Source organism: Silene latifolia, chromosome X (assembly GCF_048544455.1).
Source record: "Silene latifolia isolate original U9 population chromosome X, ASM4854445v1, whole genome shotgun sequence".
Taxonomy (NCBI): domain Eukaryota; kingdom Viridiplantae; phylum Streptophyta; class Magnoliopsida; order Caryophyllales; family Caryophyllaceae; genus Silene; species Silene latifolia.
This window is the reverse complement of record NC_133537.1, coordinates 45634951-45661781: the sequence shown is the minus strand read 5'-3', so window position 1 is coordinate 45661781 and position 26831 is coordinate 45634951. Positions and strand designations below refer to the sequence as shown.

General features: G+C 36.0%; 2 long non-coding RNA genes across 2 annotated transcripts; one reads left to right on the top strand and one right to left on the bottom strand.

Moving 5' to 3' along the window:
* Positions 1-346: 346 nt before the first annotated feature.
* On the top strand, positions 347-11539 carry LOC141623281 (uncharacterized). The gene is made up of 3 exons (XR_012533281.1): positions 347-1382; positions 6915-7950; positions 10174-11539. It is a non-coding gene; the product is annotated as an uncharacterized LOC141623281 (long non-coding RNA).
* Positions 11540-22271: 10732 nt separating this feature from the next.
* On the bottom strand, positions 22272-26052 carry LOC141621380 (uncharacterized). The gene is made up of 3 exons (XR_012532273.1): positions 25953-26052; positions 23478-24083; positions 22272-22940 (listed from the first exon to the last, which is right to left on the bottom strand). It is a non-coding gene; the product is annotated as an uncharacterized LOC141621380 (long non-coding RNA).
* Positions 26053-26831: the final 779 nt, after the last annotated feature.

Below are 26831 nucleotides of genomic sequence, written 5' to 3'. Positions count from 1 at the left end.
TGAGATTTTACGGAGTAATCGGATTTTTCATAGTTGGTGAATCTATTATGTTCTATTTGTTGTAATTTCCAAGGTACTCTCCGTCTTGATTATTTGTTTAGTTTTGGCATACTAAGGAAAGAGAAAAGAGGATGGATCCAATTATTAGATGACTGATAAGTAGTATTTTGGTAGCATTTTACCACTCATTTATACCTTATTCCGACTCGATTTTGTGTGCCTAATTGATTAAAAACCTCATTTAATTACTAATTTATAATAATTAGTCGTATTAGTTGTATTTAATAATTAGTCGTATTTATATATAATATTAGTATTATTATTATTTCATTGCTTTTATGTGTAGGTGAGACGGAATATCAAGGAGGAACGAGGAGTGAGACGGGTCAATACGAGATCTTGTATTAAACAAATGTAGCAATGTCAAAGGTCGACAAATCCTCATTGACTTGCTTTCATCATCAACCACCAGCATCAATTCAGTTCGCACTCCTGCTGCTCCATCTTCTTCAATCATTCACCTCACCATTGTAACCCAGCCGCATCATCAACCCACAAACCCGACTTCAACCAAATTCCCACCATTAACACCGCCATTTATTTCACCGTCCTCGTCTATCCACGCACACCAGCAGCAACATCCCACCATACGCGACATCCCCTTGTTCGCACCTCCATCTCCTCTGGCCTCCTCTGCCTTCAACACCGACAACCCATATCAGCATGCCCGAATCCGCTCAACTCGGAATCGAGCAGCTGCACGTTCACACATCATCCACCATAGACTCGCCCATCTCCTTCGTTCACCAGTCCTCTAACAGTTCGATTCGATTCCGACATCGAAACCGTCAACAACCAGCAACAACTGGTCTCACCGCAGACAGCCACTATCAAACTCGACATCCGTCGAGCACCTTCCCTGTTCGCACCGCCCTTCCATTCTCGAGTGCAATTCAGCCGCCATCGGATTGCTACATCTCCTTCAATCGTCACAGCTCTATTAGTCTGATACTTCTATTTGTTTTGATTTGGCTGAAGATTTGAAGACCAATTTTAGAAGGCCAAATGACGAATCAGCCCTTGATATCCACTCATATTGTTTTGTTTAAGTGGGGGCAATTCGGTCTTTTAACGTTTTGCATTGTGAGAGTATAAAACACATTTTTGTAACCACAGTGGGGAGAACCCTTATTTTTTGAGCCGCACCAAATAGCGAAACAGTAGGAGTAGTTATGGATAGAAAAACCCATCTTATTTTCCTCTCAATTTTTCTTCTCTTACATTAATTTAGGATTTAATTTAGTCAATTAATTTATGCTCAAGATAATCATTTATTATTCACTTTGAAGATCTACTTTCACTTGCCCATTTAATTCAAGTTGGTATATCTCTCTTGTTCCCTCTTTTTTATTATGTTCTTATTTTTATTTATTGTCTTCATAGATCTAGTATTTAATTTAATTAAAGTTTCAATCTTTGTTAGTTTAATTCACATTTAATGTTAGTAAGTAGTTTAGTTAGTATTAATTTAACCATGTTAGAGTAGAATAATTAGTTAGGGGGAAGGGATTAGTGTATTAAATTGAGATTTCATTTAATGGGTAGTCATTATTATCATTAATCGTTAAGTAATTTGTGTTAATTTGTCACTTAATTGGTACTTTATTGTGTTATGTAACCCTAATGACGATTAGTGTTATTTGACCTTGTTATCGAGTCAATGTGGGAGACCCGGGACTTGATTAGGCGCATTTAGGATGAGACCGTTTCTTATTATTGTCACGAGAGTGAGTAATAGGGTGGCTGGGTACTTAGTGACTCGAGAGAGTATTAAGACCTCATTTTAGCACTTATACTTTGTCGATTAATGAATCTGTAAACCCCATTGAGAACTCTATTAGATACATGAACCCCCTTAATCCCCCTAACTCCCTTAATTAGTCATTTTATATCTACTTTCATTGTTTACTTGTTAGTTGGTCATTCATTTTTGTTTTACTTACTTTTAGAATATTTCCAACATCAAACTCATCGACCGACTAGACTAAAACGAAGACCGAGACTTATAATCAATTCTAACCTCACCATCTCTTGGGACCGACCTCCTTTCCCTACTACATTTCATTAGTTTGGTATTGAGCTTTTATAAATATTGTTTGATTGGTGGGACCGCGACATCCTGCTATCAAAATGGCGCCGTTGCCGGGGATGGTGCTTTGTTAGATATAAGTCTAAGTTTAGTTTTAGGATTAGTCACTTTTACTGTTTTTTGAAAAAAATTGAAAAACACAAAAAAAAAATGATATTTGATTATCCACAATTTCCGTATGAACCATTTCATGTTTTTTGGGAAAGACTTGAGCAACATGTCTACATGTTTAATTTGGATGTTCAAGAGTGGGAGTTTTTCCACATGATCTATAATGGCGTTATTGATGAAGTGAGAGTTGACATTGAGCAACATTGTAATGGGACGTTTACTTGCATGACTTATGATGAGAGGTGGGGGCTTCTTACTTACTTGGATAGAAACTCCGAGTCAAGAATGGTTAACCATGATGCCCCTCCTTATCACTTTTCCCCACTTCCTATGAATATGCATGGTGTAAATGATTTCTATTCCACTTGTGCGACATGTGGAGGAGTAGGACATACTTCTCAAGTTTGTACTTCATATGCCTACTCCCCTCTCCCGATGAATACATGTAATATGCAATCTTTTTCATCAAGTTGTGAACCATGTGGTGATTTTGGAGAAAATTATAATGTATGCTCCTCTTATGTTCCCCAAATCCACATTGATGATTATATGGTGAATGATGTTAATGATGTGCATGTCTTTGACTCTTCTTGTGAACCACCTCGCACCTTTTCAAGAGAACTTCCGCATCCCCCATTCCAACCCACACCCTACTTTCCAATTGATGATTCACCAAACTATGTTTGTGAGTTAGAGAGCGTGAAATTTGATGATGGTGATGTGAGGTTGAATGAACCAAGTAGTCTTCTTAGTGAGAACTTTGCGTACCTTGGTTTATGTGAATTTGAGGGTGTTTCTTTCGATGTGGACCATGAGGTGGTGAAGAGGGAGTTGCTTATGAGAGAGGATGTTACTAGAGTTGAGATTGGTTATGATGAGATTGTGGATACCTTGGATAGCCTTGATGAGGGAGGGGATATTTCTCTTGATGTTGATGAGCCCCTTTTTGAGAGATTTGAGGATACCTCTTGTGGTGAGGATGAACTCCTTGTAGCCACCCATGACCTAGACCTAATTTCTCTTACACCCTTATTAGAGGTTATGTTTGATGAGGAGGAGAGTATGACCACCGATTGTGAAGGGGATTGTGAGGTGAACCTACTTGGTGAACCCGTTTTTGAGAGATTTGAGGTACCTTTTTGCGGTGAGGATGTGTCCTTTATACCCACCGATGACCTTGACCTCATTTCTTATGCCCCCTTGCTTGAGGTTATGACTTTTGATGTGGAGTATGATGCTCCTTTACTTGATAAAGCTTGGATGGGTAAGTCGTTTGAAACCCCCCTCCTTGATATCTTTGATGATTGTGATATCTCCCCTCCCTTTTTCGAAAAACTTGTGTTTAAAATGGATGAGTGGAAGGGAGAAGCGGGGGACAAGGAGACTAATCATGTCTCTTATGTTGTTGATTGTCCCTTGCTTGTTGGTTTTGATCATTCTCCTCCAATGAAGGAGGAAATTTTTTATGTAATCGATTTTGAAAATGTCGAGGAGAATGATCACAACCTTGGTGATTGGAGGATGCTCAAAGATGTGAGCTTCATTGACTTGGACAAGGAGTTAAGTGACCTTGCCCATAGGTTGTGGGATCCCGGTTAGTTTTGGGACCAAGCTTAGATTTAGCGGTTTCCTTAAAACCGCGCTTCTTGGGAGGCAACCCAAGCTTTTTTTGCACATATTTATTTTTATTTTTATTTCTTTGAAAATATTTAAAAAATCCAAAAAAATGTTATTTGATTTTAATCCCCCTTCTTACACTTGGTCCATTGAGGACAATGTACATTTTAAGTGTGGGGAGAGGATTTATTCCTTAAAATCCAAAAAAATTGAAAATTTTCAAAAATTACAAAAACATGCTTTCATTTATTTGCCTTTCCTTATATAAACGAATAAGTGTGGGGAGGAAACTCCCCCAACATGTCTTGTATATATCGTTGTTTGTGTAATAAAATGTATAGGTACATTTGGAATATCGGAGGCGTATGCTAAGGAGTTAGAAGACGCTTGGTATAATCGCTCCTATCTCTTCTCCTTTCTCCCTCTCTTTTCTCTTATTTATAATTGAGGAGGTTGGGCTTTGTATGTTGAGGAGGATGTTCCAATTTTGGAACTTGGTGATGTGTGCCTATGTGTTGTTAGGATTAGTTGCATTAGTCTTTTTGGCATATAGTTGTGGGAAATAATCTGTATACTTCCCTCTAACATGAAGGATTATAACGACATAATAAAGATGATCTATGGTCATAAAATAAAATACATAAGCATAAGTAAAAAGATTTAGAATTAACCTCGGGTCCTTGCAAAATTGGCCTAAGAACAATATCAAAATTGATATTCACCTATTAGTTGCACCCAAGACGATCTAAGATATACCCTTTGATTATGCTAGAAATCAATCTAAAATTTTCTCAGAAAATTTTATTGTCTTTGTGGTTTTTGTGATGAGAAAGAGGAGGCTAGGTCAGAAAAAGAATTAGGTTAGAAATAATTCTCCACCTTTCTTTTTATATAGACCGAAATCCGAAATCAATTAGGAAAGATTTATATCTCCTAATTTCGGCTAACATTGACCGAAATAAGGAATAGAATTTCCTTATTTTTGGTCTTTCCAAAAATATATAAAGTGTGTTAAATTGTCATCTAGTGAGGATCGAACCCATGACCTCTTGGCTTGTGTACCCTCACTATTACCACTATGACACATTCAACTTGTTGATATTAAATACATCTGATTATATTTAACTACGAATTAACAGATTAATTCTTTCAAACAAACCTTATATATATATTTAATTAAATACAACTTATTATATTTAATTTACGAATTGACAGTTAATTCGTCTCAACTTAATATTATTTAATTTTCATTAAATAATTATCTCATCAACACATTGACTAACTTTTTAGTCATTTTGGGCATCAATGTAATTATATTTCTATAACCACATTTCTCAAATACGTCCTATAGGTGGGACCTTTAGGGACCAGTTGATCACCGCCATCTGTATGATAATAACGTCAAACTTTCTAGCAAGCCAACCGTTATTAGGTAAACGTTAATCAACTGATAAAATATACGAAGTATACCCTTGTGAACCTGTAAGAGATTTACAAATGTTATCACACGAATTTGTGGAGGACACCAGCTCCAACAATAGTTTGATAGTTGCACTTGCATTATAACATGTATATACTAGTTGCATCATTGCATATAGTTGTATTTAGGTAAAATGTTTTGAAAAGTGCCTAATTGGGAACTTTGACAAGAGCAATTAGGCCATTACAAATATTTTTTCAACTTAAGACTTTGCCTACTAGAATGGATGTAAAACACCCTAGATAGTGTCATACTAGTATCTTTCGACCCATGACCCAAAGCCTAGTCAAGGGTTTGCATGTGAGTCACCTATCCAACCCCGTGGTGCGATATGGACTTGGTTAACTTGTCTAGGTGACCTTGATTGACTTTTTGGTATGACAACCCAAAAATACTTTCTATCAATAAGTTTGAAGTGCTCATTTCAAAGATTTTGTTATGTGGAAACGTTTTATTGCCAAGGAAACCTCAAATGTTTTGAAATGTAGAAATGTTGAGAATTTTAGTCGTTTTGATGGAGGCGTACCACTTCGATGTGCTTTGGAGAGGGATCCATTGAATTGGGCCCCCACACAGTTGTGAATTCAACCGCCCAAAGACAGAGTGATTATCACCCCGAAAAGCTACTGTCTAGAGGTTAACCGACTGCCTAATAAGTGATTGGCGAAAGCAAAGGACATTAGCACGGAAGGGACAAACCCCATCTCTAATTTTGAAATGTGAAAGTCAAGTGCGGTCAAATTTTGAATGCTAGTCATATCCACCCTTGTTTACAATGATTTGAGCACTTTATTCCCAAAAAACTTTTTGTTAAGCCACTTTGTCGAGCTTGGGACGATCCATGACCTTTACTTTTGTAGAGAACTCGAGACTTGTCATGTCATATGCTACTAGCATCATGGGGATCATCATTCCACGCCATCCGATCGCTCTTGACGAAAGTATTTGGAAATTGAGGACGAAAGTAGTCTAGTTTAACACCATTTGGAGGTGATTTAGTGCCATCCTCTTAGCCTTAGTGATTTGTTGAACTAGTATTTGTGACGGAGTATATGCTCTTAAATTTGTTCCCATTTAGTTGACTCCGCCACTTGATGAGGAAGTGGCTATTACTTTTGTTGATGCATCTTGTTATTTGTTATGTGCTTCATGTCAAGATGTGTCTAATTTTCCGCAAGCCCCCACTTGCCTTGCATCGGAATGCATACCTCATTGTATTTCAATGTGAGTTGAAGGGACGGAGAAGGCCCGTTAATTGCCTCTCATCGGATATTATTAGTTTAGCTAGTTCTTTATATTATGGGTCATGATCTAGTTTAAATGAGCTTACTCGAGGACGAGTAAGGTTTAAGTGTGGGGAGATATGATAAGTAGTATTTTGGTAGCATTTTACCCCTCATTTATACCTTATTCCGACTCGATTTTGTGTGCCTAATTGATTAAAAAGCTCATTTAATTACTAATTTATAATAATTAGTCGTATTAGTTGTATTTAATAATTAGTCATATTTATATATAATATTAGTATTATTATTACTTCATTGCTTTTATGTGTAGGTGAGACGGAATATCAAGGAGGAACGAGGAGTGAGACGGGTCAATACGAGATCTTGTATTAAACAAATGTAGCAATGTCAAAGGTCGACAAATCCTCATTGACTTGCTTTCATCATCAACCACTAGCATCAATTCAGTTCGCACTCCTGCTGCTCCATCTTCTTCAATCATTCACCTCACCATTGTAACCCAGCCGCATCATCAACCCACAAACCCGACTTCAACCAAATTCCCACCATTAACACCGCCATTTATTTCAAAGTCCTCGTCTATCCACGCACACCAGCAGCAACATCCCACCATACACGACATCCCCTTGTTCGCACCTCCATCTCCTCTGGCCTCCTCTGCCTTCAACACCGACAACCCATATCAGCATGCCCGAATCCGCTCAACTCGGAATCGAGCAGCTGCACGTTCACACATCATCCACCATAGACTCGCCCATCTCCTTCGTTCACCAGTCCTCTAACAGTTCGATTTGATTCCGACATCGAAACCGTCAACAACCAGCAACAACTCGTCTCACCGCAGACAGCCACTATCAAACTCGACATCCGTCGAGCACCTTCCCTGTTCGCACCGCCCTTCCATTCTCGAGTGCAATTCAGCCGCCATCGGATTGCTACATCTCCTTCAATCGTCACAGCTCTATTAGTCTGATACTTATATTTGTTTTGATTTGGCTGAAGATTTGAAGACCAATTTTAGAAGGCCAAATGACGAATCAGCCCTTGATATCCACTCATATTGTTTTGTTTAAGTGGGGGCAATTCGGTCTTTTAACGTTTTGCATTGTGAGAGTATAAAACACATTTTTGTAACCACAGTGGGGAGAACCCTTATTTTTTGAGCCGCACCAAATAGCAAAACAGTAGGAGTAGTTATGGATAGAAAAACCCATCTTATTTTCCTCTCAATTTTTCTTCTCTTACATTAATTTAGGATTTAAATTAGTCAATTAATTTATGCTCAAGATAATCATTTATTATTCACTTTGAAGATCTACTTTCACTTGCCCATTTAATTCAAGTTGGTATATCTCTCTTGTTCCCTCTTTTTTATTATGTTCTTATTTTTATTTATTGTCTTCATAGATCTAGTATTTAATTTAATTAAAGTTTCAATCTTTGTTAGTTTAATTCACATTTAATGTTAGTAAGTAGTTTAGTTAGTATTAATTTAACCATGTTAGAGTAGAATAATTAGTTAGGGGGAAGGGATTAGTGTATTAAATTGGGATTTCATTTAATGGGTAGTCATTATTATCATTAATCGTTAAGTAATTTGTGTTAATTTGTCACTTAATTGGTACTTTATTGTGTTATGTAATCCTAATGACGATTAGTGTTATTTGACCTTGTTATCGAGTCAATGTGGGAGACCCGGGACTTGATTAGGCGCATTTAGGATGAGACCGTTTCTTATTATTGTCACGAGAGTGAGTAATATGGTGGTTGGGTACTTAGTGACTCGAGAGAGTATTAAGACCTCATTTCAGCACTTATACTTTGTCGATTAATGAATCTGTAAACCCCATTGAGAACTCTATTAGATACATGAACCCCTTTAATCCCCCTAACTCCCTTAATTAGTCATTTTATATCTACTTTCATTGTTTACTTGTTAGTTGGTCATTCATTTATGTTTTACTTACTTTTAGAATATTTCCAACATCAAACTCATCGACCGACTAGACTAAAACGAAGACCGAGACTTATAATCAATTCTAACCTCACCATCTCTTGAGACCGACCTCCTTACCCTAATACATTTCATTAGTTTGGTATTGAGCTTTTATAAATATTGTTTGATTGGTGGGACCGCGTCATCCTGCTATCAAAATGGCGTCGTTGCCGGGGATGGTGCTTTGTTAGATATAAGTCTAAGTTTAGTTTTAGGATTAGTCACTTTGACAGTTTTTTTATCCAATTATTAGATGACATAAATTGACCAAATTGGGTGTGGCGGATCGATCAAATTGCCAATTAGAGCCATTCTTAAAATAGAAAGCTATACTATTGACTGAGACTCCCCAAAATGTATTAGATAAACAAATAATCGGACGGAGGAAATAAAATGGTTACTTTATACAATGTCATACGGGCATAATTAACTACTTTGGAAAAGTGTTTGTACATATATCCTGATTTTTGTGCAATTTTTCATGGGTTTAAATCAATGAGTTAGCTAGGTAGCACCAAAACAGTGAAACATATACATATACAAACATATAACAAACATGATATCCCGGGAAATGTAAGTTTTGGGACACGTATGTTAAATTTTTTAAAAAAATATGTTTTATAGGGTTTGTAATCTTTGGCTATATTCTGTGGCGCATGGTGTTTGTTATATACTGATATAGTGATATGTGATATTATTGAAATTCAAAATTTTCTTATGAGGGTTTATTCATTTAATTTATTGATATGTGATATATAAAAATGAAAATGAATTTAGATATGCCGGTGCATTTTGTACGGGTACTAAGCTAGTTATTTGAATTAGGAAAACACAAAATTAATTATTTCTCAATAGACAAAAAACCAAATTTGTCCATACGAAAAATAACCCTTTCCACCTAAAGGCGGTACCGGAAGTATTTTCCACATACAAATAAAAGAATATGTGATTAATGATAACTAAATTAGTTGACTGTCTCAAACTCAGATGATGACTTGCCCCAAATAGATGAATCTTTCATCATCACATGGCTTGTCACATCTTAGTTATACTAGCATCAATATCCTTATGTGGGTGAAAAAAACAGATACACCCATCAAACATGATTGGATATCAAAAAACTTAACCTTACACAAACAGAATGAGAAACTTAACTTTACTGACACCTCAATCGTTAAAAAATGTTTCTAAATTTTCCTTATGTGTCAAAACTCTTAACAAACTAACACGTTTGCTAGGAGTATGTTTAAGTTGAATTTGCAAAAAGCTTATGATACTATAGAGTGGAGATTTGTAGAGCAGATGTTGAGTGCTTTGAATTTCCCTGAGAAGTTTAAGGGTTTGATAATAAGCTGTGTAACAACTACTTCTTTTACCTTGAACTTAAATGGTATACAGTTTGGGTATTTCAGTGGGAAACAGGCTCTGAGACAAGGTGACCCTATGTCACCTCTTCTCTTTACAATTTGCATGGAATATTTGACAAGAATACTGGATTATACTACTCAAAAATGGTATTTAAGATATCATCCTCTCTGTGCTGGTTTGAAATTGAACCATCTGCTGTTTGCAGATGACCTAATGCTGTTTTGCAAAGGAGATGTGAGATCTTTGATGATGTTGTTGAGGGCTATCTCTACATTTTCAGCTGTATCAGGTTTAAGAGTGAATGCAAGTAAATCTGAGGTTGTCTTTAATGGAGTTGATGCAGAAGTGAGAGCAGATATCATTCAAGTCTCGGGTTTTAAAGAAGGGTAGCTTCCTCTTAGATATTTGGGGATCCCAATACAGCCTGGTATATTAACTAGGCAGGACTGCAATATTTTGCTTGACAAGATTACTGCTAAGATTAGAGGAATTGGAGCTAGGAAGTTTAGTTATGCAGGACGACTTACTTTAATAACTTCTATCTTAAATACTTTACATAATTATTGGGCTTCCATATTCCTGATTCCAAAATGCATTATTACAAGGATTGAGGCTATCAGTAGAAACTACCTATGGGATGGAGGGACTGAGTATCAAAGAGCTCCTCTGGTAGCCTGGCATACAGTTTGCTGTGCCAAGGAAGAAGGGGGTTTGGGAATTAAAGAAGCCATGGTGTGGAATATAGCAACAGTTGGTAAGCTTGTTAATTGGATTTATACTAAGGCAGATAGACTTTGGATGCTTTGGATAGATCATGTGTATCTGAAAGGAGGTTATTGGAGTTCTTATAGTCCTCCTTCTGATGTTAATTGGAATTGGAGGAATATTTGTAAGGTGAGGAGTAGGTTGGATGTTGGGTTCAGAATAGTGTTTGGAATCATGATCCAAAAGGCTATTCCGTTAGATCTTGATACTGTTGGTTACAGGGTACACACCCCTCCCCTGTACAAAGGTATAATGATGTTTGGGACAGTTGGTGTGTCCCTAAACATGCTTTTATAGGTTGGCTTGTCAAAAGGGAAGCACTAAATACTCGATTGAAACTGCATCATACTGGAGTTTGCAATTCTGATAGATGTGTGCTATGTGAAGGTAGACAGGAAACTCATATACATTTGTTTCAGGAGTGTCCCTACAGTATCAGGGTGATAGGGTGCATTGAGCATTGGTTGCAGATGCAGCTGCCTACTGATGGCTTGCAATGTACTGTCTTGCAGAGAAGAATTGGACAAGTGGCTTTGGTTGCCTGCTGGTATCATATATGGCAGGAACGAAATAGGTGCAGATTAGAGTTGAATCTCAAGACACCAGAAAGCATTGGGGCAGACATTCAGCAGCTGGTGAAAGTTCGTTTAAGAGGTTGCATTCAGGTCCCAGTTCGTCTGATAGACAAGGTTTGGTTACAAAAGATTGGTTTAATTGTCTAATAGAGTTCATTTTGTAACTAGAAGTAGTGTATGAAGTTGATAAACTTACGCTAAAGTGTTGTATGGTCTTTTTTTATTGATATATTAAAGCCCACATTACACCTAAAAAAAAATAACACAAAAACGTCTAGCCTTATGTTTGTTGTTATTTCTTTGAGTTAGACTTTTGCAGCTTCCTAATGAACTTCTTAATTAACTGAATTAACTAAAAAATGCCCTTAAATATTTCCTTAATATTGCCTTAGATAATCATTTAACAATGCATTTTGAATGCCCTACTCTATCCTCAAATCACGTGAGTCCACACGATACTTTCCTTATGAGTAGCAATTATACATTCTTAAACAATGTTAAGATTATCGCAACCCGAAATAAGTATTTATATTCTCTTACCATTCATTTAATAAATGGTCTCATCCGAATTGAGAATGTAACCGAATATAACAGATATAATGACCATAAATGTCAATCGAATGAACAAAACAATATCCTTATATTTTGAATAAATTCAAATAATTAAAGTGTCTTTGCAAAATTAATATTTAGTTATTAAACATAAATATTAACTAGTTAAAGACATTACTTTATAGTAATTGTAATCAAATATTGATGATAAACTCACGTCGAACACTAGGCCTTTCTTTGGGCCAACTCAATATTCACATGAAAATCCGAATAATCGTCACATATTTATTACCCAACATGTAAATGCAATTCGGCCAAATAATGGCCTTCCTTTGAGCCGGCCATTATTCGCATGAACCACACACACTAAACCTTAAAATTGAATTTATTCATCTTAAAAGCTTTATGGGCATAGTTCTTATAAGTGTCATAAGTATAATGACACTCCCCTAACTTGATTTTGAGATTCAATATTGGCATCCCCATCATCACATGATACCTAGTACAACATCTAACCTCATCTTTGGACAATAATTAGACTTGTAAGTGCTACTCTTGGCATAGTAATCAAATATTAACAGTAAAATCATGTCAAATATCAAGCCTTCCTTTGGGCCGACTTGACACTCACATGAAAAACCGAAAAATTGTTACACTTTTATTACCACAAGTATGATTGAATTTCGGCCAAGAAATAGTCTTCCTTTGGGCTGACCATTACCCGCATAAAATCCACTCACACACAATTATCTTGATATTTTAAATTACTAGTTGTTGTATCGCACGCGGTGCGTGCGACACCCCAAGATATAGAAACCGATATAATTGATTTAAGATTTGAGAACTTAAATAGTGAATAATTATTTAAATTAACAAAAATACGAATAATTAAGATACCATTAATCCATAATTTTTACAAAGTTATAAAGAGGGTTTTCATAAAATTACCAACAATTCACATAATCCAGTTTACGTAGCTATAAAAGAGGCACGTTCTAGATATCGGTGATTACACGATAAGTAGCTCGAGCTAATTAAATTTCAAACGTGGTGTGATTACATGGCCTTAGTTGGTATGTTTCTTTCCAAGCTTAGACACGTCTTTAGATTATAGTCACACAATATCGCATCAGACTCGATTTTCTTAGGATTATAGTTTGCATAATTAACTTCAATGTTGTAGATGGTTTAAATATTATATAGCCTTCTCAGCCAAGCTAGGCTTTGCTTTGCCTCGATAAAATTCGGAGCTATATCACCAACCATATAGGTAGAACTTTGGAGACTGTTGTGGTGTTGAATAGATATCCATGCCGTGAAAGCTGTTGGGGTGTGTTTCGACACTTCCGATAGAACTACACTTAAAGGGCAGTGCAGCGGCAATCACCTCTAAAGTTTGTTGAAAGTCCAGAGGAACATAGTGCCGATAACTGATTTTAGGAACATCAAATTCTTCTACTAAGGGTATTTTTGAGAGGCCCTGCCGATCCAACTCTGTCCGCTTTAGACGCCATATGTTTGGGGTTCAAATTTCAGATCCTATTCGACAAAAGATATATCAGAAGCATACGATGTGTAACTACTGATATAATGTGTAACTACTGTTATGCTAGACTGTTGGCATATGATGACTGGATAAAGAGAAACTTCAAAATTAGAATATTAACTGACCAAATCTAAAGATTCAAACTTGATTAAAAAAACACCAAATCCTACTCCAAATTAAGTTACATAATCCATTATCCATAAATGCAAAAAACTCAATGAATATTAACTTTATCAGCAGCCGAAATCATCGGATCTTCAAAAACCTTGAACTTTAGAAAAGCAAGTGGTTGAAGGGGGGCAAAGGCAGCTGCCCCTTAAATAGGCAATCGGGATATTAAATATAAAGCGACATTACTACTACACAATTCTGAAAACGACAATAACCCAGAAGAACATTTTTCCTTCAAAAAATTATCCTAAAATTGACTAAACATAATCGGAACAATTTAAAGAAATGTACAACCTCCGTCCCAATCATTTATTTACCTTTAATTAAAACACCCCTCACAAAGGATAAAATAAAAAATGTAAAATACAATAAAACTACACAAACCGTCTAAATTTTGAGGTGTGTCAAAAAGTCATCTTTACTGATGTTATCCCTATTACTCATCTATCTCATCTCTTTCCCGTTAAAATACTGACAGGTCTGACACAATCACACAATACAAGGGGAACTTTTTATGCTTACTACCAAATCTTAGGAGGACTGAAAGTTCTGTCAAGTTTAGGTAGTCTAGGTACCTCATTAACTTAGGCAGCCATCGTGACCTTGTGAGACGATAGAGCAGGTGTTAAGCAACCAAACATGGACCATGAACCCAGCAGCCCCAAATGACATCAAGCGCAAATCAGAGCAAGATGTGGACCACCTCACACATTCTATACTTTCTTTCAGATACTATCAGCTGAGCTCCCATATTCAGTTTAAACATGCATCACAAAGTAGAGTAAAACTTAGTTAACAATTCATAATTTTCTGCCAACTCAAATTCTGAAAATGCTACGAAAAGAAAATGAAATTGAGTATCGTCTATAATAATGAATATCAACCCAAATATCGTCTGCAAAAATATGCATTACTTTCTCCGTTTTTCATTATTAAAAGTCAACGGAAACAACTGAAAGCAAAGGGAGTCAAATTTACTTGACCAAAATACCGTAAGGCGTAAGTTAGAACACTATAAAAAGCAGATGCATTTGGAATTGCTTAACTTAATCAACCAAAGACATACCTTGAATTTAGACCCTATCCCTGGATCCTGTCAGGAGCCCATGGCGAAACCATAAACCTGGTCACCAAACAACTGTATGGTCTGCCAATAAATAGAAAGCATACTATGGTATTTGGATATATCTGTTATATCTATGTATGTTTCTGTCCCTGGAACCGACGCCGTCATCTCACGACCGCTGCCACGAGATCCTTCATTCTTCGGGAATCCACTCTGTTGACTGCGGTGATCGGTGCCACTGTGTTTACCGGAGGGTTTTGGTCTGATTTAAAATTAGAAACCATGTCATTAGCGTTCAGCTAGTTAAACTAGACTCAAATTGAAGTCTGTCATTATGTTTTATGATTGCATCCAAACGCAGTTGTACTAAGGAAATTACATTTTTGGCTAACCAAAATTAGAAACCATGCACCTATGTTGTTGTTTGCTTAGACCACATATTTATGGCTAATCAAATCTAAACCCAATTTGATTCCAGAAATTTATCCAAACACGAGTAAGAAATACTTTAAACCAGAAGTTAAATCAAATCAATAGACAGAAATCGAATGTAAACCATTGGAAATTATATGAATACCTGATTATGTTTCCCCCTTTTTTACCGAAAGATCCATCAAAACTGTTCTTGTTGTTGAAGGTTAAAGCCGGCAAAGAACTCTTCCATCTTCGGGGTTGTTGGATTTGCGCTTTACATACGACAGGCACATCACGCCTGAGCATGTACGCAATGTGTTAAGCCGGGAGTTGCAATGGCTTCCGAGTCTCTAATCAAGCTGCAAGGCATGCTTTCTCGAGTTCCCCTGCAACTAAATACGAGAAATTAGTTCATACTGATGCACATCCAAATACACTTGTTAACAATGATGTTAGTTTACAACCACACGGTATAATCCATAGAACATCACGACTTCAATGAAAAACATCAAAAGGCCACGTACATCAGAATCCCTTACGACTAACTCTGAAAATACGAATTTGGTCACCAACTTTTAAATATTCAATTTCAAAACAAAAAGAAATGGCATAGAGAATTATTACCTTTTCTTTCTTTATGAATATGGACATATGGTAACCATGAGCAAACTACAAGAGGGCTTATTTATCACATGTTCTTTTTAAAAAATTTAAAGGTTCAGGCTGTGTACATCCGAATCCTTCTCGTCTAACTCAGAAAATACGATTTTGTTCCCAACTTTAAAATGCATTTCAAAACCAAAAACAAATGGCATAGATCTTTATATCTTTTTTGTTTCTTTATTACTATTTCAATCGTAATCATCAGATGTTCTTTTACAAATACCTTAAACTGTCTTATTCTGATGATTGAATTTTGGTTTTAGATTTTATGGATTATGAACAACCTTTTCTTTGAAATTTTCTTCTAGGCATATTTATTAAGGCATAAATTAAAATTAATTTCGTTCATGCCTATTTCTTCAAAAAAAAAAAAAAAAAAAAAAAAAAAACTCGATATAATCAACGATCTTTTTACATTATACAGACAATATAAAATGATACCAGAGTACTGCAATCGATCCGCCTGCGATTTCCAGCTTGCTTATAAAGACCTCGTAGAAAGCTAGGATTAATGTTAACCGATTGCTCCTGAGGATTAAACAAAGACAATTCAGAGAATTGCTGAAATCATTATTCAAGTGTGAAGACCATGCTTTTGAACTTCCCACATAATAGTATTAATGTTTGTTGCGTACGATGCTCAGTGATGTGCTCCACACATTACACAACATCAACTTCTATTGTGCCTCAGACTACCCCAAAAAAAAGATACATCATACTACATAAATTCATTATACCTGCCTTGGTTCAATTGAATTTTGTAAAACCGTGCGAAAACACCCCCTTGCTTTTCTACTTGCCATGTTTGAACATCGAATTCTCCATAATTTGAACCTGCCATGTTTGAACATCTGTAAATTGACAAGCAAAAATAATTTGCAACTCAAAGAGTGCATCTTTTGAAACCTAAAATAAGCCAAACAAATTTATGCTAGAAGGAGTAGCTATCAAATTAAACAAAGACTGTAATTTCAAGACAGAACTTCTCAATAATAATCCGACTCAATTTAAAACATAAAAAACCCAATTCCTCTACTCCAGTTCACTTAAATATAAATGATTATCTACAATATAATAAGAACAAGAAAAATTACATGATCAAAAATTTCATTTGTTGGATGTGTAAAATACTAAAGCCAAATAGACCTAAACTACTCCAATCACCTTAAAATAACAAGTAACTCGTCAAGACGTCACACATGAGTACACAGCAACAATATGAGATAACATAATGATTACGAAAATCAATAGAGATTGAACAATTCCGTGTAGCACTTCCAATTCATTTCCCTGTTTCCCCATTGAGGCAGTATGCCGTCACCTAGCCATTACAAAAGGAATTTTCTACGACGATAACAAAAAAATGTCAAAGTCATCTTCCTCCCTCCCTCTCTCCCTCGTTATCTCCTTCTCTCTCTGCTTCTTCTTTTGATCTGATAATCCATACTATAAACTTAAAATGGAGAAAGTGACTTACACACCTTTGGCTACAATCCCGAAGACTAAAAAAGTAAAACATGTCCCATGGTGAGCATAAATTAGAATGAAATAATAGAACTAAACAGAAGCACCCAAAACGCGAAATAATAACAATTGGCGAAAACGGAAAACGTCAATAGACCTAACTGGGCTTACTTTTACGGAGTTATCCATAGACAAACTCATCAGAACAGGCGCATCCAAACCAGAGGAAATAATTCGCACTATCATATATTCTCACTAATTTGCATTTACATACTTATACAAAGAGTTTTCCATGATAATTTGGGCCGGGCTGATTTAAGATGTTAGAGCATGGGTACTAATATACCACCCTCTGTTTTACCTTCCACTAATTACTCTCCTTGCTACTCCAACTACATTAACCACTGCTATTAACCATCCTAAATATCATGGGCATTTAAGAGAAACACTTAGCTACGTAAGCGTTAATTCTGCTAAAAAACCCCCGGCCCAATGCTGGAAGAGTCACCTATGTGCGTTTCTATTTGTGGTTCTCCCTCTCCTATAACCAGATTGCTAATTTGGATCGCAAGTTTAAGAGGCAAATAGTTTGGCAATAACTTTATGAAGTTTATCAAATTCAACGAATCAACTTATAATAAATCAATTGCAGGAGAACTGGAGTTGTAAAACAAACAATTAAGAAACTTATATCAACTTTTACCTTCTTGTATGCCTTCTTCGTGGCTCCTTCAATCACATTGTGGCAGTAATTTTGCTCAAAGTCATCTCACCTTCATAATTGACATTTAACAAATCAATACGATTGTCGAGAAAGTACGGAGTATACAACCAGAAATCTAATAAAGATAGCAAACCATAGTTTCTAAAATAAGGACATTACAAAGGCAGTATGTCAATCCTCTACTTGTTTAGCTCACTTGCCGTCATCCTTATCAAAAATAGCATTTTCCCTGTAATTCTAGAATATAAAGTGCGCTTTCAAAATTTGAACAACTTAGAATTACTTCTCTCTTTAGAGTGCTTCCTTAAATCCCTATCTGCTCACTTAAATCACCCTTAGGGTTGTTCAAAGTTGTTTGCATTGCAAGAGAACCAGAATCATTATCTGACGCAGTTATCCAACTTTTTAGCGTTGAGGACTATCAACCAATGTACTGGACATCGGTAAATAGTAAGAAAGCAAATGATATGCATTACAAGTATTTACCATATCTGGCTATAGGGAAAATAGATATGGTAAATAGTAAGAAAGCAACTGATTTAAGCAACTGACAAAATCAGTTGCTAGGACACCCTATAGACGTATGATTTGTATTTCATAGGCTGATATAGACTTGTGATTTTGCCTAAAAATTTAATCGTTGATATGGCTCATTTAAAAAAATTACTTTAAATATATCAGTATATCACCATATATCACTTGAAAAGTAACGTATGCACCACAACACACATAAACAGAGCACCAAACTAAGTCGATCAAAATGGGGTTTGAGTTACTAATAACTCTGTAAGAGGGTGAACTATCTTCCTTAATGAAAATGGTTTGTGACTTAATATACTGGACATGGATCTATATCAACCTAATTTATCATTTTTCTTTTGTCAACAAAAAAATAATCTAACAAATGGTTATTTGGTCTTAAAATCAGGGAAATAATTTGAACAGTGTACACCCTTGTTCATGTGGCAAAGACACTATCTTGATGGTCTGCAAAGCTTGACTAAACAATTTTCAAATCAGGAACTTGCTAATAGGAAAAAGAAGAGATTGTTAATTGTTGAAAGGATTATCACTACTGTTAACCGTTGAGAGGATTATGAGTTGACACAACACGTTGAGTTCTATGATTAACAACAGTTCATATTACGAGTCGTACCAAGCCAAACCTGTAGAGGCCAATCTTGTAGTTTACGGGATACACCTAACAAAATCGACTTAACCCAAACTTGGCCTGCCTCACCCATTTGATGGTCAAATTAGGATTAGAGGAAAAACTCTTAAATCATACAACTGTGATTTCACCATGAAAATCAATGAGGCAATAACCTTTATCTTAAATACAACATCTAATCAAATTAAATGACGACAATATAAACAGGATGAAGAGAGTACGAAATGAAAGTATCCATGAAACAAAGAGAACGGAAAAAGGGCGAGTACCTTCAATATAATTTAGTTAGCAAAACTTGGTAGTTTACAGTTACGACATGTACAATATAGAAATTTGGTAGTCAAAAATAGACAAATGAAGAGGAGTCAGCAATGGCGGTAGTTTACCAGTAACGCCCACCCCAAAGAGAGAACCTAATTCACTATCATTGGACTTCCGAACGCCCCGGTTTTCGAAACCTTCACCTTCGATAACATAAGCATATTCAGCATCAACCTCCGCTTCAACTTACTCCTCCTTGCTTGTACTCAACTTACGACCCCTAAAAATCCATCGAATTAATCAAATTAGGACTCAAAAAAACCCTAAAAACAGAGAATAATGAACTGAGAGACAAACCCCTGGGAAAATTGATATCTTTGTTGAATTAATTGGGGGTTCGATTGATTTACGTGAGATCAAGCAAATTAGGGTTTGCGAAATTACTTGTTTGTATGCTCAAAATAACATACCCATAATGAATTGAGTCTACTCCAAAGGATTATTTAACGCAAAACAAACCTGGGATTGATCGCGATGAATCGCCATTGTTGATTAAAGAGGAAAGACGGAGATGTGGGTTTGGTTTAGGAAAGAGAAAAGGAAGGGGATGGGGACAGACCGACAGACTACAGAGAGAAGTTAACATAATAATGTGAGGAGAAGTCCCAACTCGTAAAGGAAGTCCAAAAAAAGGCCCAAGAGCTCTACACCAAATGCAGCCAAGGAATTCGTTTTGAGCTGAAACGATGTGCACAATTACTATTCATTTGAACAGTGTACACCCTTGTTCACTTTTATGTTAAGGTGTAAAGATTTAAGGGTAAATTGATAATTTATACCTAGTATAAGAGACTTTTCAAATTTTATACCTAGAATAATTTCTTTCAAAATTTAGACCAAATATCCTCATTTCTTTCATACTCAATACCAAATCTCACGAAATGACTATTTTACCCTTACTAATTACCCATCACCAACCTCTTGAGTTTTGCCCACCACACACAACCCATTTCTACCAACTCACTGACACACACATCCTCCCCCACATACACCCCCCTCACCACGACCACCATCACCACCACTCACCTCAATCCCCGCCGTCACCACCACCGGAGTCGGCTGCCGCCCAAGTGCCCTCCCGCCAGCGCCGCAACCCCAAATAATGTCCTTCTGAAAAGCCCTCTCGGTGTCTCCCCATATCTCATAGAACACTAAATCCTAACCACCATCTTCTACCCAATAAAACCTTCCCTTGCCACTAAATATCCCCCCTACACTAAAAAACAAAAAATCTTAAACAAAGGTAGTGGGACAATGCGTTTTTTTATGGTGGGTAATGATGTTAAATGTTTTGGATTGGTGTGTTTTTGGCAGTGTAATAGGTGAAGCATAGGTCCGGTCGAAGTGGGGTTGTGACGGTGGTGGGGCATGGGTAAGTTAGTGATTTTAGGTTTGTATATAATGTAGGTGGGTATTCCATTGTTGTGGGTTTCGATTGATAAGATTGTAAGTTTGTGATTGGTGTTTAATGAGGTGGCACTTATTGGTGTTTAATGGAGTAGCACTAGGAAGGTTCGCTGGTGGGATGCGGTGGGGTAGCCTGACACTCGTGGTGGTGTAGGCAGGAGGAGAAGCTGGGTTGTGGTGATGGTGATGGAGTTTATGTGGTGGATGGGAGAGGAGGATTAATGTTGGGAGGAAAGGGTGATATAGAAGTTAGTAAGGGCAAAATCGTCAATTTATATCTTTTTTTGAGATTTGGTATCAAGTTTGGATAAAACTAACATTTTTGGTATAAGTTTTGAAAAAAAATTAACTTAGGTATAAAATTTGAAAAAGTGTGTTATACTAGGTATAAATTATCAATTTACCCATTATTTAATCTACACAATAAAGGTCACTTTGGCGACTTAGTGTTTCAATCAAACAACCTAAAATATTAGACATCTCATAAAATTGAATAGCCAATATAAACGAATCTGAAAATAAATCCTTAATTGACAAGTGACTAAAACTTTAACAATAAGTAGTCTTTTAACCACTATATTACCTTATTTTCCCTTGTCAAATTACCAAACACATATTCGCTTCAATTAATTTTGTTCCTATAATTACCAAATTCTTGAAACAATAAATTATCTTTAACTGATAAGAATAACTTATCACATGGAACAAATTGAACCGACATGTATCATACGCATAACAATCACCAATATCTTAACTGCTAGTTTGAACTTAACTAACATGTAAGACAATTACAATTAGCAATATTAATTGTCATACCCTAAGGGTCTGTTTGGATACAATATTAGGAGGGAAGGGGAGGGGAGGGGGACTGAGGGGAGGGGGAGTGAGGGGAGGGAAGGGGAAGGTAAATGGATTGAGGTTGTTTGGATAACAAAAATGGTGGGAGGGAAATGGAAGAGGAGGAAGGAGAATGGATGGAGGATGCTGATGGTAAATGATGACTAATGACAATAATGCCCTTACTTTTCCATCTAAGTTAGAAGGGAGATGACAGCTCATGTGAATTCATTTGTGTATATTCACTTTGCAGTTTGCACCGTGTAACAACATCATTATTTTCTCATTATTCTTTTTTTTTTCCTTTTAAATTTTGAGCAGCTTTTTTTTTTCTTTTTTTTTTTTGAGGAAATGCAGCCTTATTTTCTCTACAATGTTCACCACGAATTTATCAGCTATAACAAATTATTGCGGATTTTCGGAAATTGATCATTGCTTCATCTAAATTACGTAAATTGTCCACCTCGTCAATCCTCTTGTAATAGCATCCCATTGATATTAATATGGGAGGAAAGACGGGCAAAAAGAGAGAACGAAAAGGGAGACGGAGAATCAAAAACTATAAAGAAGATAAGCATCGCTCTCCGAAACTCGGAAAAGCCACTGATTAGTTAAGTTGCTAACAACTTGAAATAAAATCTTAAGCATACGTGTTTAGATAACTAAAATCTTACGACATACAACGAGATTAAACAGTGAATCAAGTCTACGAACATCCGCAATACTTGGCATTACAAAACCATGATACTTGTTTGAATATAAGCAGCTACATTTTTCTGGTTGCTTCACTCATCGTCAATCATCATCTCGATTAAATACTCCTTTCGCTCCTCAGGTGGGCTCCCAAACAACTCTCTCACCCTCGCTTGCTTGGCACTTAAGAACCTATAAGCTTTCCTACGAGTAATCTGATCAAGCTCCATGCTTGATAACTCTTCAAATACCTCTTGACTTGTATAAACTCGAGGACGACCCTTCTCAATTACTTCATTTCCCTCTCGAAGAGCCCATGCAACATTGTCCAAACCTTGTTTGATGATTGAAATTTCTTCCCGCAAAACGTCTTGATTGCCTTTCTTTTTTCCCTTTCTTAGAATCAGTAGTCTTTAGAATCACCCGTCTTACCTTCCATCGTGCCCCAATCATTCGAGTCAATAATAGTTCTTTCATGTGAACATTCTTCTCCTTAGCTGTAGCGGATTCAACACCAGTAGCTCGATCTTTTGAAAAAAGCTTAGCCAACAAATCAAAGTGAGGAAAAGGGGTGTTCTTCCATTTCTTAGCTTCTGGTTTTTTCTGAAAACGATTCAAGATAGCAATCATCGGAACAATTAACGGTGACTATTAACCACAACCACAGTGACAAAAGAGAAGCAGGTAACCAGTTTGATTTATAAGTGAAAATAATGTCACCACTTTCAGTGACTATTAACAAGTGCAGCATTGACACTAGTGCAATGGTTATATCAGGTAAATCTCATTTCCATAGTAACAACTTACAAATATAATCTTCTCTGGTTAGTTCATCATTTTAGTCGTGTGCAATCTAAAGCAAGTTTGGTTTCAATTCAGAATGCAATTCAGAATCCTGAAATTGCAATTCAGAATCCTGAAATTGCAGAAGTGCAGACTGCAGAGTATTGCTGTACTTTTGTGAATAATGAGGCTCGTTCGGAATCGATTTCGGTCAAACATCAAAACTGATTTCACCAAAAACAAGTAATGCAATCTGCTCGAGAACTTAACACTACCTTTGTACTAGTTTGTAAAATCCACTCTCTATGAAATGAGCAGCAAGAAGTCAAAAGAAATAGATAGTTATTAAGTACATACCTCGAGTAGCGATTCCCAAACTTCATCTTCATTGTCAAACATTGCTGTCACTTCATTCCATCCCCAACCGCTAGCACCGAATAGATCAAACACATCATTAAAGTTTTTCTTTATCGTCTTAAGACGATTCTTTAGGTGAGCTTTGGTGAGAGGTTGATTCATTTTCTCTGAACATTCTTTAACAATGTTATCAAAATTTTGCCACTTGCTCCTCTACCGAAGATCGTCTTGTGTCTAATAAATATCTCCCATCTCTAAGAATTTTACAAAACCTTTCAAAAGCATGTGGGCTCATCCTAATTAGACCCTGACAAGTTCTAGTAACCTTAAGATCATCCATTAGCTCAAAACGTCTCCTTTCTCTTTTCATGTATGCATCCAAAGTGTTTTTTCTGATGAAAGTTTTAGGTTGATCACAAATGGTTCTCAAAGAAGTAAAATATGCAATATAAGCAGCTACATGAACAACAGCTTCACGACGTTTTTTTCCCCATATTAATTCTAAATTTTCATTCTCTTCATCCTCTCCATCAGCCACCTTATCGCTTTGTTCATCATCACCCATCAATAATTCATTTCTGACACTCTCCAAGTCTCTATCCATATCTTAAAAAGAAATAAATTAAATTAAGTTGATTTCAACACAAAAACAACATTCATAAAGACTCAGTTTATTATTTGCAAAGCTTGTGATTTTGTAAGAACTTGAATACGATTACCTATTTACCATCACATTACAAATGCAACACTACCAGCAACAATACTAAACATGAAGTTTTACACTACCAAAAAAATACCAAAGATACTACCGTCTTAAAATTCCAACATAATAATTAAATCCAACATAATAACCAAATTCAATACCAAAGAAAAATCGTCTTAAAATTCCAACATAATTATCAAATCCAACATAATATTCAAATTCAATACAACATATATAACCGTCTTAAAATTGCAAACATAGTAATCAACACGAAGTTTTACACTACCAAAGAACAATACCAAACATTCAATCGAACTATAGATGTAATTCAATCGAACTAAATATGTAATTCGATCGAATTACCATCGAAAAATCAATAGAACTCGAGTTCAAGTATTAAAAAATTTACGAGAAGAAGAGATAGAAGAGAGAAAACGAACCGATAATCATTTGTGATTGAATTAATTTGGAATTCGATTTGCAATCATAAATCCCCAATTCATAAACCTAGATCCCCAATTTGAAACCCTAGAAATTTTGTTAGAATAGGGAGTGAAGAAGTGTGGAGAATGTCGTTGATTGATATTTGTTGAGTGTGTAGATTTTTAGTAAGGGTAAAGTTGTCTTTTCATAATTAAATGAGAGTCCAAATAACATTTTCTTTCCAAATCTTGCCTCCCTTGGAAAGATTATGGATTATTCTATAGGGGAGAAAATAAGTCCTCCCATTTCCCTCCCCTTCCATTTCCCTCCTCCCATATATTGTATCCAAACGAAGGAAAATTAGTCCCTCCCTTTCCCTCCCCTCCCCTTCCCTCCAATTCTTTCAATCCAAACGGACCCTAAGTGAGCAAGCATTCATGAGTATATTACCCGAACAGTAATAATCAGCGGGCACACATTTATCTTTCTTTGAATTGTGATGTCTTTAATAACCCAACAACCCAAAATTAATTATCCATAAATCATAATTTATCATATGCATAATTCATAAAGCAGAAAACAAAAAAAATACTTTGCACATGAACCTTCAATGGTACGTTTATATACCAAGTTTCCAAATTATTCAAGCATATGATAAGGATACAAATCTCCAATCTTTATCGAACATATACATCAATGCATTTGCGCTGAGAACTTACGAATGTCATATGGGTTAATACGGAATGCAAACAATGTCCATAACTCGTGATATCATCGCATGCAATTTATACCGTATGTGTGAATTTATCCCACCACTATATTAATTCTGTCTTAGCCGAATTGGTTAAGTACTCAGTCTGACTCAATTATCAAATCATGAGATAAAATCTGATATGTGCCTGACCATTAACTCAATTACCCAAATCATTTGACCTTAACAATTAAACCAAATTAATTCTTTCTTCTGTACATAAGTGTGATTTCGGAGACATGCATAATTGTGGACTTAATTCATACACGCATGATTAGATGAGAGATGTGTATGTTAATTTCTTTCCAATTAATTACTCAACCCACATAAACATGCATGTGAATCAAAAACACAAGTCAATGATATTCAAGCTTTAAGCGGTGCGCAAAAAAAAAAAAACACCCGAAATCGAAAACTCCAACAATCCCATATCAATTAATATAGCGTGCCGTAGCACGAAACACCCAAACTGATTATCAAATCAGATCCAAATAATTTAATATAAAGGTGGCTTTGATACCACTTGTTAGATTTAATCCGACTAAAGGCCATAACTTCATACTAAATTACTCGGTAAATATTAGATGCGGAAGCGTACCTGATTACATGACGAAAGTTTGAGATGAACCGCCTGAAGGGACGGTCTTCTAGATTAGGTCTTCTAGTAGACACGCATACCACAAGGATCTCTCTTCTTAGTCTAATGCGCCCATCATGCATTATCAAACTTAATGGATATCTACACTTAAATAATAGCATGACCCATGCTTTTTAAGACGTAAATAAGCCCGTATTTAATACACCGTAGTGGATCACTTTATATTTGGGCTTAACTTAATAGATAGCACATAAATACAATTAATACCGAATTAATAATATGTCCACATATATTATTGTATTAGGCCCATATTTCTTACAATCTCCCACTTGGGCCAAATACATCCATATATGTGTGACACCTGATAATTGTATTTACAATATAACCTTATGAGCTCAAAAAGCTATCAAACATCCAACCGTCTTAAGCAATTCGGTTCATCAATCATACCAACATAGGATCAAAGCGGCCTTTGCTCCAGTTTGTCGTCGTAGCAGGATCTTCAATGGTCACATATGTCAGTATAACCAACGACATGAATCGAACATGGGAGTGTAGCATGAAAATAGCATTCAAATGTGATCCCTATATGCATATTTTCAACTGGTCCACCTTAGTGAGATCAACCAAAATTACACATAGTGAAACCGTAAACCGAAAACCTTATTTCTGCAGAACTTAATAACCGTATTCTTTAATGTGTCTAACATGACAAACTCCCACTTAAACTGAATTTCCTTAAAACCAAAACACCCATTTGAGCAATTAGCTCAAGAAAGATCGTGGTTGGTAATTCCTTAGTAAGTGGATCCGCAAAATGGAGTTTGTATCAACATGTATAATTGACACCTTTTCACTCTGAATTGTTTTTTAAACAGT